Source organism: Sceloporus occidentalis, unplaced genomic scaffold, assembly GCF_023333645.1.
Source record: "Sceloporus occidentalis isolate IW3139 unplaced genomic scaffold, rSceOcc1.0.p SCAF_2, whole genome shotgun sequence".
Lineage (NCBI taxonomy): Eukaryota > Metazoa > Chordata > Lepidosauria > Squamata > Phrynosomatidae > Sceloporus > Sceloporus occidentalis.
This window is the reverse complement of record NW_028316982.1, coordinates 102,232,947-102,250,538: the sequence shown is the minus strand read 5'-3', so window position 1 is coordinate 102,250,538 and position 17,592 is coordinate 102,232,947.

The window sequence follows — 17,592 nt, the reverse complement described above, 5'->3', positions numbered from 1 at the left end:
TGTGTGTGTCAGGGACATCTAGCTATCCAGATGTTTGAGATAGTGAAAGTGACTGAGAGAGGAGACAGTGAAAACTGTTAATACCTAGAACTCTTATATTTGCTGTGGTCACATTTTCTGAGTAATTTTGTCTGCTTGTTGTTTTGTTTTGTTTTGCTTTTTTGGGATGCCTACATTGTATTTATAAATGCCTAACAGAAGTTTTAAATTACTGCAACATTGGAAATTTGGGAACTCAAGAAAAATGAGTGTTTGGGGGGAGGGAGAGAAAGAATTCTTATTTGGGAGGACATTGCCTTCATTTATTATTATTATTATTATTATTATTATTAATTAACCTTTATTTATAAAGCGCTGTAAATTTACACAGCGCTGTACATACAATCCTTTTAATTGGACGGTTCCCTGCCCTCAGGCTTACAATCTAAAAAGACACAACACAAAAGGAGAAGGGAGTGGTGGAGGGGAAGGGGCCTCTCTAGTAGGATAATACATATAACATACATAGCAATACAGGAAATGATTCAATAAAACAGACAACAGAAGAACAACAAAAAGCAAGTGGCAATTATGCAATGCCTGAGAACGCTTCTCTGAATTTCCCCCACATAGTGACACCCTTACTTATGCATGTAAGTGAGAAATGGAAATGAATAGACAAAACGACTATCAAGACTGAAATAGAGAACCTTACTGGAAAATGCACAGGGTGTCCTCTTTTCTTTCTTGTCATGCTGTTTATCTAGTCATTAAGATGAAATGATTTTGTAAAAGAAGCCATTAAAGTCCTCCCAGTTCCTGAATATGCCAGTGAGCTTCCTTGTTACAGTTGCTGAGGGTTTCAACACAGGAAGCAGGTCTTATATTTAAGGGTATGGAGATCTGAGTTACTGAAATGTTAAAGATCTGTATTGGACGCATTGATATACAACAGAAGTATTAATAGGAGGTATAATCTAATAAGAGAATTTGTATATAGGTGGACTATATACATGAAGATGGGAATGAAAGGCCTTTTTTATTTAATTAGCACCAAATCTTTGAGGGAAGGACGTAATCTATAATTGTGTATTTGCAATTCAGCAATCTCATTCTTGAATCTGTAATTCAAGACTCTACATTTTAAAAAATGAAAATTAATAAGAACATTTTAAAAAAAAAATAAGGGTGTGGAATTTGGGTTAAACTTGGTGAGTTTGTTACTCTTTTGATAAAACAGATGAATGAAATCTCTTTATCTGAGTTGCCCTAGTATGTTATATAACTCAGTTACTCTCTTAATTTCTAGTGATTAGAAAGAAAGCAGTTCAGTGTATTCACAAAGGGGCAACTCCAATCTCTTGTAAAGATGTGTGCAGTTGGCCATCCTACCTTTGAGTCAAGTATTTGATTTATCTCTACTGTATAGCAGACAGCATAATCAGCAACAGCATGAATTCACCCCTTGCAAGACAAATAGACACACACAAAGATACACACTCACTTGCTTTTCCTGCCAGGTACCCATCCATCATGCAGAAATGCTTCAGGACAGTTCCAGTTGCTTAGCAACAGCAGGTAGAGAGGGTGAATGCCACACCTTTGGTCTTGTTCAACCTTTTTGCCTGGTCAGCAAATAGCCTGCTTTAATCCAAGCCCTCAGGGTCAGAGATTAATGGCGTTACAGCAGGTGTTTTGATCCAGGAGCTGGAAATACCTCTGATAACATTTCAGCCTGAGATATGGTCACATCTGGTCATGCCCAGTTGGAAAAGTAGCCTTCTCTCTGAAGAACTGGAAGGGAGGAAGATAAAACACATGCAGTCTCCATTGCTTGCTTTGTATTTATAAATCCTTTCATGCTTCTCAGTGTTGAGCATTCAAAGTAGTGTTCATATTCAAGTTCATAGCTGAGTGGATTTTCATACATAAGGGATGAATATTCCCCAAGTACTGTGGGCAACAGTGCAAAGGTAAAAACAGGTATCTTGAGGCTTGAGTATAAAAGTATCTGAAATGTATTACCCTCTGGTAGTACACAATTTGATAGTCTTCCTCCTAACATTACAACAGAATGGTGTCTCTTTTCACACCCCAGTTTGGATACCATATAGGAATATACCTGTTCTTAGGATATCATCAGCCTATGAGAGGCTGGTTCTTTATGAAGCAAATCATTTTTATGGGATAAGGAAAAGTATTAGGAACTGCATCAAATATTCCCAAGAAAACATAGTCAAGGCTAGATGTTGAGGCATGGATCTATATGCTGTCTGTGCAGAAAATGGCCCAAAGACAGATGGCATAATTTATTAGTTATTAAATTATTATTTATTAAAAATACCCACTTCCAAAGATGTACAGCAAGATAACTAAATATATTATTCAAATATGGATTTTCTCTCACACATGTACTAGTTTTTTTTTTTAAAAAAAAGGTTTCCCTCACATATTACCAGTAATGTCTACTTAACTTTAACAGAAATTGAATATGCAGATTTTGTTTCCAGCAAGTTCACCTCATAATGTGCACCAATGTAGCTGTGTTTCAGTTTTCTGATGTGGTTTGAGTCTAGGAATTGTGCTGCAAACCAGTGAGGGTCAATAATCCCAAGATTTCCAAAAACAGCAGCTTGGTAACATACAGACACACTTAAAATGAAAAAGAAAATCAGTTCAGGAATTTGCTTTGCATACTAGAACTGGAAAGAGCTCACTAGTCCTTCCACAAAAAAGTCTACACCTGGTTAATACCTCTCCTTGAGTGTCCTTCATTTGAGAAATGTATTTTTTGTCATTGTTATACAACAGTGGCAGAAATTTTTGTTGATCTAATTCAAATTTTTGAGCAACTAAGCAATAGAACTCAATTTATTTTCTATATGCCCTTACATTAGTCAGAGATGAGATCAACCACAGTTTTCCGCCCTGGAAATATCCAGGAGTAGCATAGACTGCTAGAAATGCCCCAAAATAATAGATTTTGAAAAATGGACATGAAAAATGGACACTGAAAAAGAAAAACCTCCGTATTAAATGCTGATTTTTGATATTAAATATGGAAATGGTAAAGGTAAATTGTCACTCCTGAATGATTATGAGAGGGCAAAGGAAAGGTGTTCTGGGAAATCTAGAAGAGTTGAGGGTCACAAAAAGAGCCTTTGGGGCCACACACAACCCTAGGTGTAGACCTTAACCACACCTGCTGTAGGCCAGTGACTTTGAATAGGCCCACCCTTAAGACTGCTTAGACTTCCAGTACGATGGTGGATTGATCACAGCTAGATTTTTGAGCTGAAATCTAACTTAGCTAACTATGGTTTAACAGTTGCATGAATGAGATCAAACAGCAACAAAATAGCTTACTGATAAATGGGGTTCGGACAGGCCCAGGGGTCTCAGATAGCCCTCGGAAGTATGCTGTTTAAATGACACACTCATCTTAAGAGGCCAGAAACTGCGCCAAAGCTGTACTCCAGTCCTTAGGACTGGAACATGGCTTTGGCTTGGTTTCCGGCCTCTTAGGACGCATGCATCATTTAAACAGCATACCTCCAAAGTGACCTGAAGCAGCTTTATTTTGGCCTGTCTTTTTGGGCCCTAAGTTTGGAAATGAAGATAAGATCTCAGCATAAGTCATCCACTATGAAACTATAGTTTCAATTTAACTATACAGCCTTTGCTCTGTAGCTCTTTTTCTTTTTTGTGTAAAGAGACAGTGCTGGGCTGGGTAAGAAGTTGGGTCTAAAACTGCCAACTGACACAGAATGACAACAGACTAAATAAAAGAAGTATATTTAAGGTTTAAAGTTCATAATGAAGAATGATCAGATAAACTTAAAATAGCTGGCATCTCTTAGCCCCATTAGCTATTATATGATCCCGTTTTAAAAAAGGGGCTGACAAAGATTGTGAAAGATCCTTTTTTCTCCATGCTGGGAAAATATTAGCTATAATAATGGTTTGATAATAAAACTATTATATAAAAAATACTGCTTAGAGTCACAGAGGTATGTGAGATGGAACAGATATGAAAATTGCTATGTGTTCCCTGAACTAAGAAGGCAGAGATGCAAGACCTAGGTGTCAGAAGAGTCAAAAGGACCTGCATTTCTAAGTGGGAGGCCAGCCAATGGAAAACATGTTTCCAATGCGAAAAAAAGACAACTGCACTCCCTTGCCCCACTTCCCAAAAGCAGTCATACAAACAAGCCAAGAAAAAAAAAGTGGATTCAAACTGTAATGGGAGGCAGACGGCTTAGTGTCTGACCTTGTGGCTCTGGTAATGATTTAACAAGACATTCGTAAACCTGTCGTGTGTTGTGTGTGTATGCACAGTTCCTACTCCCTGTTGCAGGAAAGGGAGCTCCATCAATTGTGTTTGCAAGGGGGGTGGATCTGGGTTTGTGGAGAGAGGTAGAAGGGCAAACTTTCAACTTGTGCTCATATCCCCTGTCCTGTTGAGTCGTGTCCCCCACCTGGCCTCTCTTCAGCCATCTGCTGTGGCTGGCTGATTCTATTGATCAAATGCCACTCAATAGCTCATCTTCCCCCAGCTAGAGCATGCAAAGCCAAGGTTTCAACCTCATTGTCCATTAATAATTCCTCAGGGGCTGCTGGCTTTAAATTTATCACCACTCCTTTTAAAAAATAAAATAAAGCACTCTTCGTGTCTCTGTCCTCACGTCTCACCATGCTCTTTCTTTCTCCTTTAATATGTTGGCGTTCCATCATTTTGTACAATGACTTTTAAACATGGTTCTCCTTTGCACTGTTTGGTCATTCTAGGCCTCTCCTATTTTCCCCCTAGATAAACAATTGCAGTTCCTGTCCTTTCAGCCCGCAAGGCCATTTGCTCCCATTTTTTTTTCTTTGCATCTGTTGTCTACTTATCTCATCTTAACCTTGCTAGCAATTGCTTATATGTTTTGGAAAACTCTGGAGGCCAGGATTCAAATCCCTGCTTGGTTATGGAAACCCACTGGGTGAGCTTGGGCACTCTCTCAGCCTCAGAGGAAGGCAAAGGGAAACCCCCTCTAACAGATCTTGCCAAGAAGACCCCATGATGGGTCTGCCTTAGGGTCAAAGTAAATCAGAAACGACTTGAAGGCACACAATAACAACAACAACAAAAGATTTATAAAAATAAAAGTAATTTTAGACCTGTTGGTAAACACATAACACCTTGGAGCATTCAAACTTCTACAACCTTAACCACAACATGAGAGGCTGAAAAAGTTAAACATCTTGCCACAACATCTGAGTAGTTCTCTAATACAGTGTGGTTAAAAGGCAGCCTGTGTAGCCCTAATGTGTGGCCCTTGAAGTCCCCAAGGGCACCAGATCCCCAATTCAAAAAATAACCTCAGCCTCCCAAGGCTATATACTGCAAAATACAATAATTTTACCCCACCTCGCCAACACTCTACATACACCATAAAGAAAAATTTTACAAGTCTTTAAGTCAGCCTAATTCAAAAGCAGATGTAACTTGACATTATTTCTGGTTGCATCAGGTATGTTGATGTAGCCTGCTGGGTGGCGTTGATGGTAAAAACCAGTCTCCATCTCCTTCACAAATGAGTACACACACACATGCACACATGTTTAGGAGTCAAACATATCACCCAAGTGTAAGTAAATGCCCATTTTTAAATTGGGTCTGCCTGAAAAATAGTTTCACTCTCCTTCATGCAAACTATTTTGTAAAATGTTGCTGAATACCCATCTTGGTTTCATTGTCTACATAGAATTGCTGGGAGACAGAATTTTACAAGTCCTTAAGTGCCATTTGGAATTTGATGTCCACAATGCATCAGTAGCACACTATTCTCTTGTTTTTCTCTCACTGGTAGAGATGGAGTTACTGCAAGCAAATGGAAGGCAAATCTAGAGATACTGTTGTTTGAGAGCCCAGGTATATATATATGTATATGTTTTGTTTGAGAGTCCAGGTATATATATATATGTGTATATATCTGCTGGTTATAAAAGGTGTCATTCTCATCTCCTCCTGTTGTCAGCTAAGAGTCCTGTTATCAGCTTGGTTGGGACAGAAATGAATCAATACTGAGGGTTTAGTGGAAGCTGGTCTACCCTCAGAACCAACTATAAGGTGCATTATGATGTAAAAAAAATAGAGGAGGGAATCAAAATGGAGGAAGCAAGATATCTAACTTTGATTTTATTTTGTTTTGGGGGAGGGTGGGTTTTTTTTTTTACACAAAATGGTCACTTCCAGGCTTCTGGGAGTAGAAAATGAGTCTCTCTTATTGGAGGGGAAGGTCTGGAGGGCCTGAAAAATTCACTTTGACATACTCTTTGACCACTTTGCTCTAGATCCATCTGCAGTCTACTTCTCCATGTTTAGGGAAGAAGACCTTCTAGAGCACAAATAACTCTCCTTATATGTGTTTGATTTAACTAGAGTGCTTGGGATACTTTCCATGCTGCGACTCCTGTTCTGATGGAGGATGGGACTGCTGTTAGTATAGGGCTGCCATATTCCTGTCCCTCATATCCAGACACCAAATTTGTATATTATGCAAATTATTATAATTATGCATATTATTAATCTGCATTCTGGTTATGCAAATACAACACATTAATCATTGCACTTTTTCTACCATTGTGTTTCAACCTTAGTAGGTATTTTGTGAATTTTGGTTGGCTGAATTAAGATACCACTGTTTTGTGGATTGTGGATGCTATTGTACTTTGCTATATGGACAACACGGCTACCCCTAAATATAGTACCAAGATAAGAGCTCTTTTTTACTTCGTTTCCCCCCTAGCTGTTGTGAACAGAGGAAGGCTTCCAAGCAGCCCCAGAATCCTTTACTTTTTGTTTGGAAGGAAGGTTCCACCATGCTGCCTAGGTCAAGCAGCCAACACAAACACCATGTAACACAAGGCTGTCTGTCCTTGCCTCCTTTCTTTTCCCACCTTCTGGGTCTGCTGGGTGAAGGAAGAGGGAGTGGAAGAATAAGGTGGCAATGCTACACATCTGCAGTAGCAACTGGAGCCTGCAGGGTGGGATGAAACTCCCACCAGTGCCAGTTTTCTTGCATTTTTGTTTTGTTTTGTTTCGTTGCCACTGACACATTTTAATTTGCTCATTGGCCTGCAATGAAGGAGAAATCTGGGGTTTACTGCTTCAACTGGCCCCATTTTTAGTGCCTTCAATCTGGGATTTTCTAAGTTTTCTGGGACAAATGGCAACCCAATTTTAGTGGAGAACCAACAAGATATAGCAGTTTGAATGCTGGACTACAACTCTGGGACACCAGAGGTCAAATCCCTGCTTATTCATGGAAACACACTGGGTGCTCAAATTATACTCTTTCAGCCCCAGAGAGAGGTAAAGACAACCCACCTCTGAATAAATCTTGCCAAGAGAAGCCTATGATAGGTTTGCTTTAGGGTCTTCATAAGCTGGAAATGGAGGCACACAATCAACCAACAAACCCCCCCCCCCAGCATATATTTTCAAATGCACAAGATCATTTCATTTAATCACATATTCCAACACAGAAACGTCAAAACAAATTGTGGGGGGAAAATCAGTGTTGAGCATTAGCAAAAATGTTTGATCTGTTGCTGAAGAGAACGAACTGAGATCTTAGTAAAGTCATGAAGCTCTTCAGATTTCCAGGGGAACATTGCTTTTTCTCCAAGGCTGTGAGAATAAAATTGGATCAACTCCATGTACACTGTAGGGCTATTGGAGGCAGAGTGGGATGCAAATATCACATTTCTATGCCGAAATATTATTTTCTGTGCAAAATGCTGTTTTCTGTGCAAAACAAGTCCATCTAAATTTTGTGAAGAATATGTCTTGAACTGCAAATAATCTTTAAAGATGGCACACTTTTTCAGAACTTTCTTGCAGCAGAAAGACATTATTAATTACTTTGTTGTAGAAAGAAATTAGCAAATACCCGCAACCTTCTTTTAATTACACCCAAACTCCACTGCCTGAGTGCTTCATTATGCTTAATGAATCTAGCTAGTTATTCTAAGCATGACTAAGTCACAGTCCATGTTGGTTGACAATTTTGGGATCTGTACTCCTAAAAAGTAACTTTCCCAATGGCAGGAGCACAGATGGTCTGCAGTGCTGAGCCAGGGTCTGTAAGAACAGCAGTCACGGCTTTTGCCTGGCTGATGTGTCAGACACGTCTAAGAGTGTAGTAACTAATTGGAAGTGAAAGGGAAGCCGTACAGTCTCAGGAAGGAGCACGTTGCCTGCACTAACTTGGCCATCTAGTTTCTAACCTTTTAACCTTAGAGATGCTGCTGGGGACTCAAAGTTCATTCATTGGATTGGAAAGAAAAAGAAGAGATCCTTTCTCTCTCCCTCCCCTCCTTCATTTCCTTTTATTCTCCCTTCACCACCGGCCTTCATGGAGAAACCCTTGTTCAGTCCTTCCCGAAAAGGAGAGTTCAATTAGCTCAGTCAATCGTCAGGAGAAGAAAAAGGCATAATGTGTGGGCCTCATTCAGGGCCTGCAGTGGCTTTGAAGACCGATTTGCTCAGCCTGGGCAGAACCAAACAGATGCTAATTTACCTGCAGCGTGCAGCTGAGTGCGCCAAGTCAATGCTTCTCTCCCAGGATGGCGGATGGTTGGCCAGGCTTGTCTGAAATGACAGAAGAGTGATTTAAAAGCCAACCAAATGGAATATATGAGAGAGAGCCAGTCCTGGAATTCCATTCATTTCTCCTCTCGCTCCTCTCTGCTTCTCTCTTTCTTCAACTTCTGCTCATTGTTCCCTGTTCACTCCTTTTTTGTTGACAAAGGAGGAAAATGATGGCAGCCAAAGGAGTACCACTTGGACACAAGGCAAGACGTAGGTTAGGTTCTTAATGTCTTTCTCATTCCTTTATGTGGCACCAAATGTTTTGCTGCTTGAGGCAGCAAATGACCTCTGCTAGGTCAGATAGCAAATCCTTTTTGACCCTGGAAACTGAGCAGAATCAGGTCTGGTTAGTACTTGGATAGGGAACTCTCAAGGAATACCAGGCTATATTTCAGAGGAAGGAACTGGCCACACCACCTCTGAATATTCCTTGCCTAAGAAAACACTATGAAATTCATGGGGTCAACAGAAGTCAACAGGAAACTTGAAGGCTTAACATTGGGTCTGAGAGGGAGAGGGAGGCAGAGGGGGTAGGGAGGAAAGAGAGAAGTCAAAAGTGCATAATACCCAAATCCAGCCAAATAATGTGTGTGTGTTCTACTAGTGGGAAAGAAGGCAACTACACCATTCTGTACATAGGCCTTTCCACATTTTGTATCTATTCTTGGTGAGGTATAGATCTGAGGAAATGGCATCCTCTGCAATTAGATATGGGTAAATTGGGAATTGTCTAATAAAGAAACACTTTTTGCAAGGACGACCATATTAAAGCCAGTCAACCAAATAGCTTGTCTTCTTCTCTTGCTCCTTGATTTCCTTTATTTTATATGAATAAAAATGGTAAAAATCTTAAAATGGGAACTATGAAGCACTAATAAAAGGCTATAAGCTGAAAGTGACACCGCCCCCCCGACTTCCGATGCTATTGGCTCAGCATTTTGCATTTTAAAAGAACTCATTCTTGGTAGCTGAAAGGATGAAATTTTGAGCCACACGTTTTTGTGTCTATTACATTGCCATTTGGAGCAACTGTCTTTGTTTCTTTGCAATATTACAGTTTCAGGAAGATAGTAATAAACTGGAAGGCATTCAAAGCAGTTGTGGTTGTAAAAGGAATAAAGCTGAAGTAAAGGGTGGACATAGCTTGGGTGAGGCAGTTTTATCTGCCCCGGTGGCTTTACCAAATTATATATAATCTCTCTCACACAAACACTCTAAATATTCTATCATAAGGACACTGGCAATAACACACCTGTTCTTTTGCATGGTGTAGTCAAAACAGGCTTTTTTCAGTGGATTTGAGCATGTTGTAATGTATGACTCACCACACTGGTTGAAATGCCTGTGTTTCAGGAATTTGGTTTGATGCTTCTGAATATTGTATTGCCCTTGTTCTTTGAAATATTTTTTTCAGATTCAATTGAAAGTTTATTATTCATTTAAAATCATTTTCATATTGTTTATGGGGGTTTTAATGTTATTATTGTTTTTTCCTGTTGATGCTAGCTGATTTGGGTTTCTTTCTGGAATGAAAAACGGACAAGAAATTTGAAATTAAATTGGGTAGGGCAAGAAATCCTAGTTGACATAATTTTTCACAGATTTTCCTGGTCATACTACCAGTCTTCACAAGACTGTTTCTCTTCTTAAAATCATGACTCTTGACATTTGTCTGGCTTTAATCCAAATAATTTATGAAGGACATTGTTGCAATAACAACAATCCTTTGAGTTGGCTTTTAGACTAGGCAACCTGTGGCCCTCCGAATGATGCTAGACTGCAACTTCTATGATCTCTTACCTATCTTGAATTAATCCTGTTGAAATCCAACATCTGGAGGGCCCATGTTTCCCATCCATGCTTTGGAGGAAGAACACAAGATGTCATAAAGCAGAATCAGAGTGTTTCATTAACTGTTGTTACTGCCTACAGTGTGAAAGTATTACACATAACCATGTATTAATAACAAGTGGATTCAAGAAGTGTTTCATTCCAGCACATCGCCTTTCTTTTTTATGAAGCATAACTTTTCTCTAAGTAAACCACCCAAAATGGTCATTCTTAAATTTTTTAAGCAATACACTATGACCCACAAAAGAGGGCTACGGTGTAAAAGAGTTACTCCATCTAGCAGAAACTACTCATACCTAAACTCCTACTGTTTTTAATTATTTATTATTGATCACTTATTACTATTGATTTCAGCTGGACTAAAGCTCAGTGACTATTCTTCAAACTGGAGCAATCATTTTGTAGACATCTAGATAAATATTTCCCCTCGCTACCGTTTTTCACCTACCAAAGTTTTCTACTGCTGCTCGTGTCACTCTATTAGAATGTTGCTTTCATTCATAGTCTAATATGACTGTGCCTTTTCATTTGTCTGGGAACGTGGAGAGGAAATGTATGGTACCTTTTAGGAACGACTGTTCCATGCAATGTCATTCAGCTCCTAAGCCTGAACAAGGTTTTATGTGAACAGGTGCTGAGATTCTGTAAGGGAGAAAGAGCTGGTATTTGAGATATTATCCTAATCACTTTAGTTATATTGGTCTTCAGTGGCCTAGAAATCCTTCACATTGTGGATCCAAGTTTGTCTTTCCAATATAGTGAGGGAATTTCCCTTCAGGTTCTCCTCTTAAAAGCATGACCCTTGGCATCTGTCTGGCTTTAATCCAGTGTTGTGGTAGCTGGCGGTCCCCACGATAGGGGTGTTTTGCTTTCTGCCGGAACGCTGCCCACATTGTATCTGTCTCGTTGCCCCATAGCCACAGAGGTCCCCCCCCCAGACTTTGGTTTGGAAAGCAGTTCCACCCCTCTTCACACAGACATATTCTTCACACAGGCACACACTCACCCCTACACTCTCTCTCCAAGTTGAATGGCCTATTAGGAAGAGCTCCTTTGTGATGTAATTGGATTTCTCCCCTTGTTAGTTTGCAATGAAAATGTCATCTAGATTGAGGGAGGCACCCATTCATCTCAAATTAAATTCAGTCATCTCTTTGGAGAGCTGTGAAACTATTCACCCTGCAGCAAGCAGCTGCAATCGGAGGTGTCCTTGACAATACTGTAAATCCGCTCTGTTCTCGACAAGTTGATTTGCTCACTTTGGATTCTTCCAATCCTGAGAAATCAATGCTCATCCCCATTTTCAAGATGGGATTTCCATCTTGGATGCCACACTCCCTCAGAATCCAGCTGTAGTCTACTACAGCTTACAGACAGCAGGGCCTGGGTTCAAATGCCTGTGCATGAGAAAGTCTCACACAAATGATTTCTCAGCTCCAGTGCCTCCTACATGCATTATGGGGTCAATCTTATGACCTTTGAGGGTGGAGAATGAAATTGATAGCAGGAGAATGTATGTGAATTAGGCATGTTGAACCATTTAAAACTTTTTATAAAGGTGAAATGTGATGTACAGTATGCCTGCCCATTATTGACTGGACTACTTCTGAGAACTAGTTTTTTAAAAAATAGCAGGTGGACAACTCATGGCCCTCAAAGGGACTTCAGTTGCCATTAGCTCTAGCAACATAGCTAATGGCTAGTGATGGCAGAGTTTGCAGTGCATTGACATCTGGAGGACAGTACTTGTTTACTTATTTATTTATTGTCTCTCATTTCCTTACTACTCTCAGCATGATACTGGGCCTTAGTCTTCCTTAGAGATGATCCACTGAAATCAGTGGGGTTTAAGTTGGTCGTGGCTAATTTAAATTCTATTATTGTAGCATTCAAAGACAGGAGTGTTAGTCTCTTTCAGGAATAAATGATACAAAAGAATTCCATAGCATCTTTGAGACTTACTGAGAGACAATGGTTTACTGCATAAGCTTTTATAGCTTCACCTACATCTTATGAAATGGACTGAAACCCACAAAAGCCTATGCTACAAACTTCTTTCTTTCAATCAGTCTGAAAGCTGCCACAGGATTCATTACTGGATTCACAACAGTTAACAACAACAAAGAGTTGACTCCCTCTGCAGCTGTTTTTAAAGTGGTCTTTTAAAACGTACCTGCTTTTTTTGGCTTTTAACTGAAAAAAATCTTTTATTGCATTTATTACTGCTGCCTATTTGCCTTGTATAATTTTAACTGGCATTCAAAATTGATAAATGTAAGGAGGTTTTATAATTTGTTGACACTGAATTTTACTATTTCATATTGTAAAAACCTTAAAAGCACCAACATCCAAAGACTACAGTCATGGAAGATGACTAAAATATATCATTAATAAACAAATTCAAATCGTCTCTTTAGGAGGAGGAAGCAAAACAAGATCCAAAAGGGCTTCAACTAAGAGATGCTGTAGGTCCACATTGTGAGCCTGAGCAACAGAACTAATCCTTTTAGCAGATGGCTGCCTTCTTTTCTAATGGATGAGGGGGACTCTTCAAGAGTAGGAAAGAAGAGCTCAAAGTTTGGGGCTGCTACATTAATCCATCTCCTCCATGTTCTCAGAAACAATTGTAACATCAGTTAGAAGGACCACTGAGCACATCAGGCCACACATTTTATCAGCTTGCCCCTTATGTTGATCAGGTTACTAAAGAGAAAAGAAGGCTTCTGGTTTTCTGAGAGATTCATTTTCAACTGCTTGATACGTAAAGTTTGCCGGGTGGTTTACTGTACAAACTGAGACTTTAAAAAAGATGCAAAACATAACAGGAAAAATAATACATTAAAAAAAAACCTGCAAAAATTCTGAAGTTACAACTAACAGCAGGTGTCATTTCCAGAAGATCTAAAAAGCAGGAACATGTTTTATGTCTTAAAAATCTAAGAAAATAAAACTACAGATGCAAAGTCAGTTCTCTGTGGAAGCACTGTTAGAATCTGGATGCTTTAATGGAAACAGCCTTCTCTCTACCTGCCTCATTTCATATGTTGGCAACAATATTAGGGCCTCAAAACTTATCTTAGTTTATCACACAAGGACCATATGTGCCACCATCCTCTTAGGATGCACTGTGCAAAAGAGCGCAAATACACAAATAATTTTCACACACAGCCAACAATAACATGATAAGGGTGCATTACCAACACAATAAAGAGGGTAGTATTTGGTTTTCACACAAATGTGTGAATATCCTGCTAATGGTTTGGAAATAGCGACTTTCGCACATGCGTACATGAGTAATAATTGCATCACTGGAATCTACAGTGAGGTCCTGGACAAATCCCAGCAGATACCAGGTGTTCACTGTACTCATCCTCATCATCCTCATCGTAACTATTTATTTCAATGACCTCCAACCTATCCCTGCATTTCCTGCCACATGCATAAAGGAACATAACAATACCAATAAGAAATAATCCAGAGCATGAAATGTCTGCCCACAAAGCTGAACCAGAGGTAAACTTATCCCAATAAACTATGGGAAATCCAGCAACATATCAAAATAAATGATTACCCTATGAATAAACCGAAATTAGTTTTCACACTATAGCAACTGCGCAAATAAAGCAAATTCATGAATGAATAAAAAAAATGCATTCACAATATTTTCCCATGAATGCATAAATGCTGGATCATGTCTCTTTCTTATCGGATTAATAGCGCATTGCACACTATGCTATGTAAAACCAATCACACAATTACACTTAATTTGCACAAGAAACACAGGACCTACCCCTTTTAAACTTCCAATTTTCCCCATGTGATAAACTCCTTAATCTCTAATAGGTACATATGCGGGAGGCAAACAATCCTTCAAGTAAGGTAACCAGCTTCTTCTTTTAAAAAACACAAAACTGGTCTAACTATGTCATTAAGGGATTCTGTGACTTTTACATTATTTTTTACTTATTTAATTTATATTTCACCTTTCTCCCATCACAAGATTCAAAGTGGCCCAATGGAATCCTGGGATTTGTAGTTCCAGAAGGTTTTTAGCCTCCTTTGCCAAAGAGTGCTGCTGCCTCACAAAACTACAAATCCTAGGATCCTGTAGCATGGACTCATGACAGTTAAACTGGTGTCAAACTGCATTATTTGTACTGTGTAGATGCACACAAGGACACAAGATGATGAAGCTTTACAAAAGGACCAGCCTTTTCTTTAAAAGTTAGGGAATAGCACCTGTGGGAAGCAACCAATTCGAATAGGAGTAAGCAAGCACCTCTCCCTATCCTTGGAAAAGAACCTTAAAACCACAAATGACTAACACTGAGTTGTATTTTCATGATAAGACCCAGCATCCCCCTCATCACAGAGAGATTAGGAATGGAGTCGGTAGAAATGTTGAAGGGCAAGGCCCACATACAAAGCTCTTTTGCCCGACTGTGGAGTATTTGAACGGACTCAAGAATAATATCTGAAGAGGGCTATAGGCCAGGGTGGGAGGGTAAAGAATTAGCTTTTCAAGAAATGTACCTTCACATGTTTTCCACCACCTTTCACGGAAATGGGAAGAGGAAATGATCATTGTATTAGAATAGATTTGTGACACAGTAGATATAAATCTTTGGTAGAGGAGGCAAAGTTGCTTTTCCAGTACTATTCACTAAAGCTGTGGAGATTCCCCCCCTACACAATGAAGAGAGTTCAGAATTCAAGAGGGAGGGGTGGAATGTTTTTGGCATGAAGATCAGGCTTTGTTCAGTATCTTCCTCCAGTTCATCATGGAATAAATGAACTGGAGGGAGATGCTGAACAAAGCCTGATCTCTCTGCTGAACACAGACCTCCCGCCCTATCTTCTGCTGAATTCCTTTCATCTCCGAGGAGCCATTCACTTCCTAACCCAGTCTCTTTTGACATGCTCTGCATTGCCATCATATCATGCAAGGCTCAGGGAGAGAAGTTAAAAAAGGAAGACCACTGCTGAATATGTAAAGGGAGATGAGTTAATATCAGACTTTGGCCTATCACCCATTTCTCAGTGAAACCCAAACCAGTTGTTTGATGTCAGCAAGAGAAGTCAAGCCCAGGAATCAAGTACAAGAACAAAGACAATAATTGCATGAGTGTGCAGGTAGTATCACTCCCATGCTGTCCCCATGCTCACCCGCATGCACTTCCACCCCCACCCCATCCCTGGGCTCCCCCATATGTGCTCCCCACCATGCTGTCCCCACAGTTGCCCACATGTGCTCCCCAATGTCATACCCGTACTTCCATCCCCACATGCCATCCCATCCTTTCCCTCACCAGGAGCCCTGCCCCCCCCAGAAGGCCCACCTCCTTCACTGGATGTCCCAGTACAGGAACACCACTGGCTCTTACACTGTGTTACATGGAGCTTTTCTTTTTGAGTAATATTGGGAAAGTCAGTTACATACAAGCAATGTTAGTTACATACAAGCAAAGTTGTGGGCTTGAATCTAACATTGATTCTGCTCATGATGTGGGACTTTACTGAAATCCTCGTTTTCTCTGCAGATCTTTGGACCCATCTGTAATGTAGTACCTGATTTAAAACTTAAAAAACGTTCTTCACTATGCATTTAGAATATATGCAAGCATATTATGTTGGATTTCATTACATCTTATTCAGGTTTTAAGTAATGAAATGCTGAACTATACAATCGACAAATCAAAATAAAGACGCATTACATCTTTGGAACCTGGAACAACTTTAATCACAACAAGAGAGAAATTAAAATGGACACTATATATGTACTTGACTTTTTGTTAACTGCCCTTGAGTTGACCTCTACTCAAGATGACCCTATGGATGAGACGTCTCCAAGACCCCATCCTCCACTGCTCTGCTTTGGTCTTGTAGATTCGGGGCTATGATTTCCCGGATTACGCCTATCCATGTGGTGTGTGGTCTTCCTCTCTTTCTCCTGCGTTCCACCTTCCCTAAGGTTATTGACTTTTCTAATGAGTAATGCTTTCTCATGATGTGACCAAAGTACAACAGCCTCAATTTAATCATCTTGACTACTAGGCATATTTCAGGCTTGATCTGCTCAAGGACCCATTTGTTTGTCTTTTTTGGCTATCTATGATATCCTCAGCACTCGCTTCCAGCACATCTCAAATGAGGTGATTTTCTTTTTATCCAATTTTTATTTCACACTCCAGTTCTCACATCCATACATAGTGACTGGAAATACCATGGCTTGGACAATTATAACTGTAGTGCTCTTTAGGATCTTCTGTAGCTCTTTCATGGCTGCCCTTCCCATTCCTACTCTTCTTCTTATCTCTTGACTGCAGTCTCCATTCTGATCAATGTTTGATCCCAGGTACGAGAATTTTTTTTCAATTTCCTCATTGTCTAATTTGAATATATGTAGATCCTCTGTGGTCATTATTTTTATTTTATGTTCAGCAGCAATCCTGCCTTTGCATTTTCTTTTTTGACCCTTCCTTAGTAATTGTTCCAAGTCCATGATGTTTTCCATCAGTATTATTGTGTCATCTATGTATCTTAGACTGAGACTATAAAAGGTGGCCCTATAAATAATAAATAAAATAAAACTTTTATTTATATCCTGCTCTTCAGTAGCAAGAAAATCAGAGCGGCCCACACTAAAACGTCCACATAGAATATAATACATAAAATTACAATATCCCCCCTTAAAAAAAGAATTAAATATATTACAATTAAAAGTTTTATTTTATAATAAATAAATCAATTAATCCTGTTGTTCTAGCTTTTTCAGTAGCTCCTAAAATGTCCCAGTTTCTCTCTGCTCCTCCGCCTTTGTCTTCAGCTTATTTCAAATGCCGAAAACCAGGTTCTGCTCAATGCAAAAATAGTTTGCACTACTAAAGTATTTGATATTTTAATATGTATTTTGTTTTAATTATTGTAGTAATTGAATTCTGTTTTAATGTACTATTTTTATATGTTTTTAATTGTGTGTTTTTTAAATGTTGTAAGCCGCCCTGAGTCCATGTCTTGGGAGAAGGGTGGGATATAAATGAATATAATAATAATAATAATAATAATAATAATAAATAATTAATGCACTCATTTAACTCAGCAGGGTGTGTGTCTAAAATCCT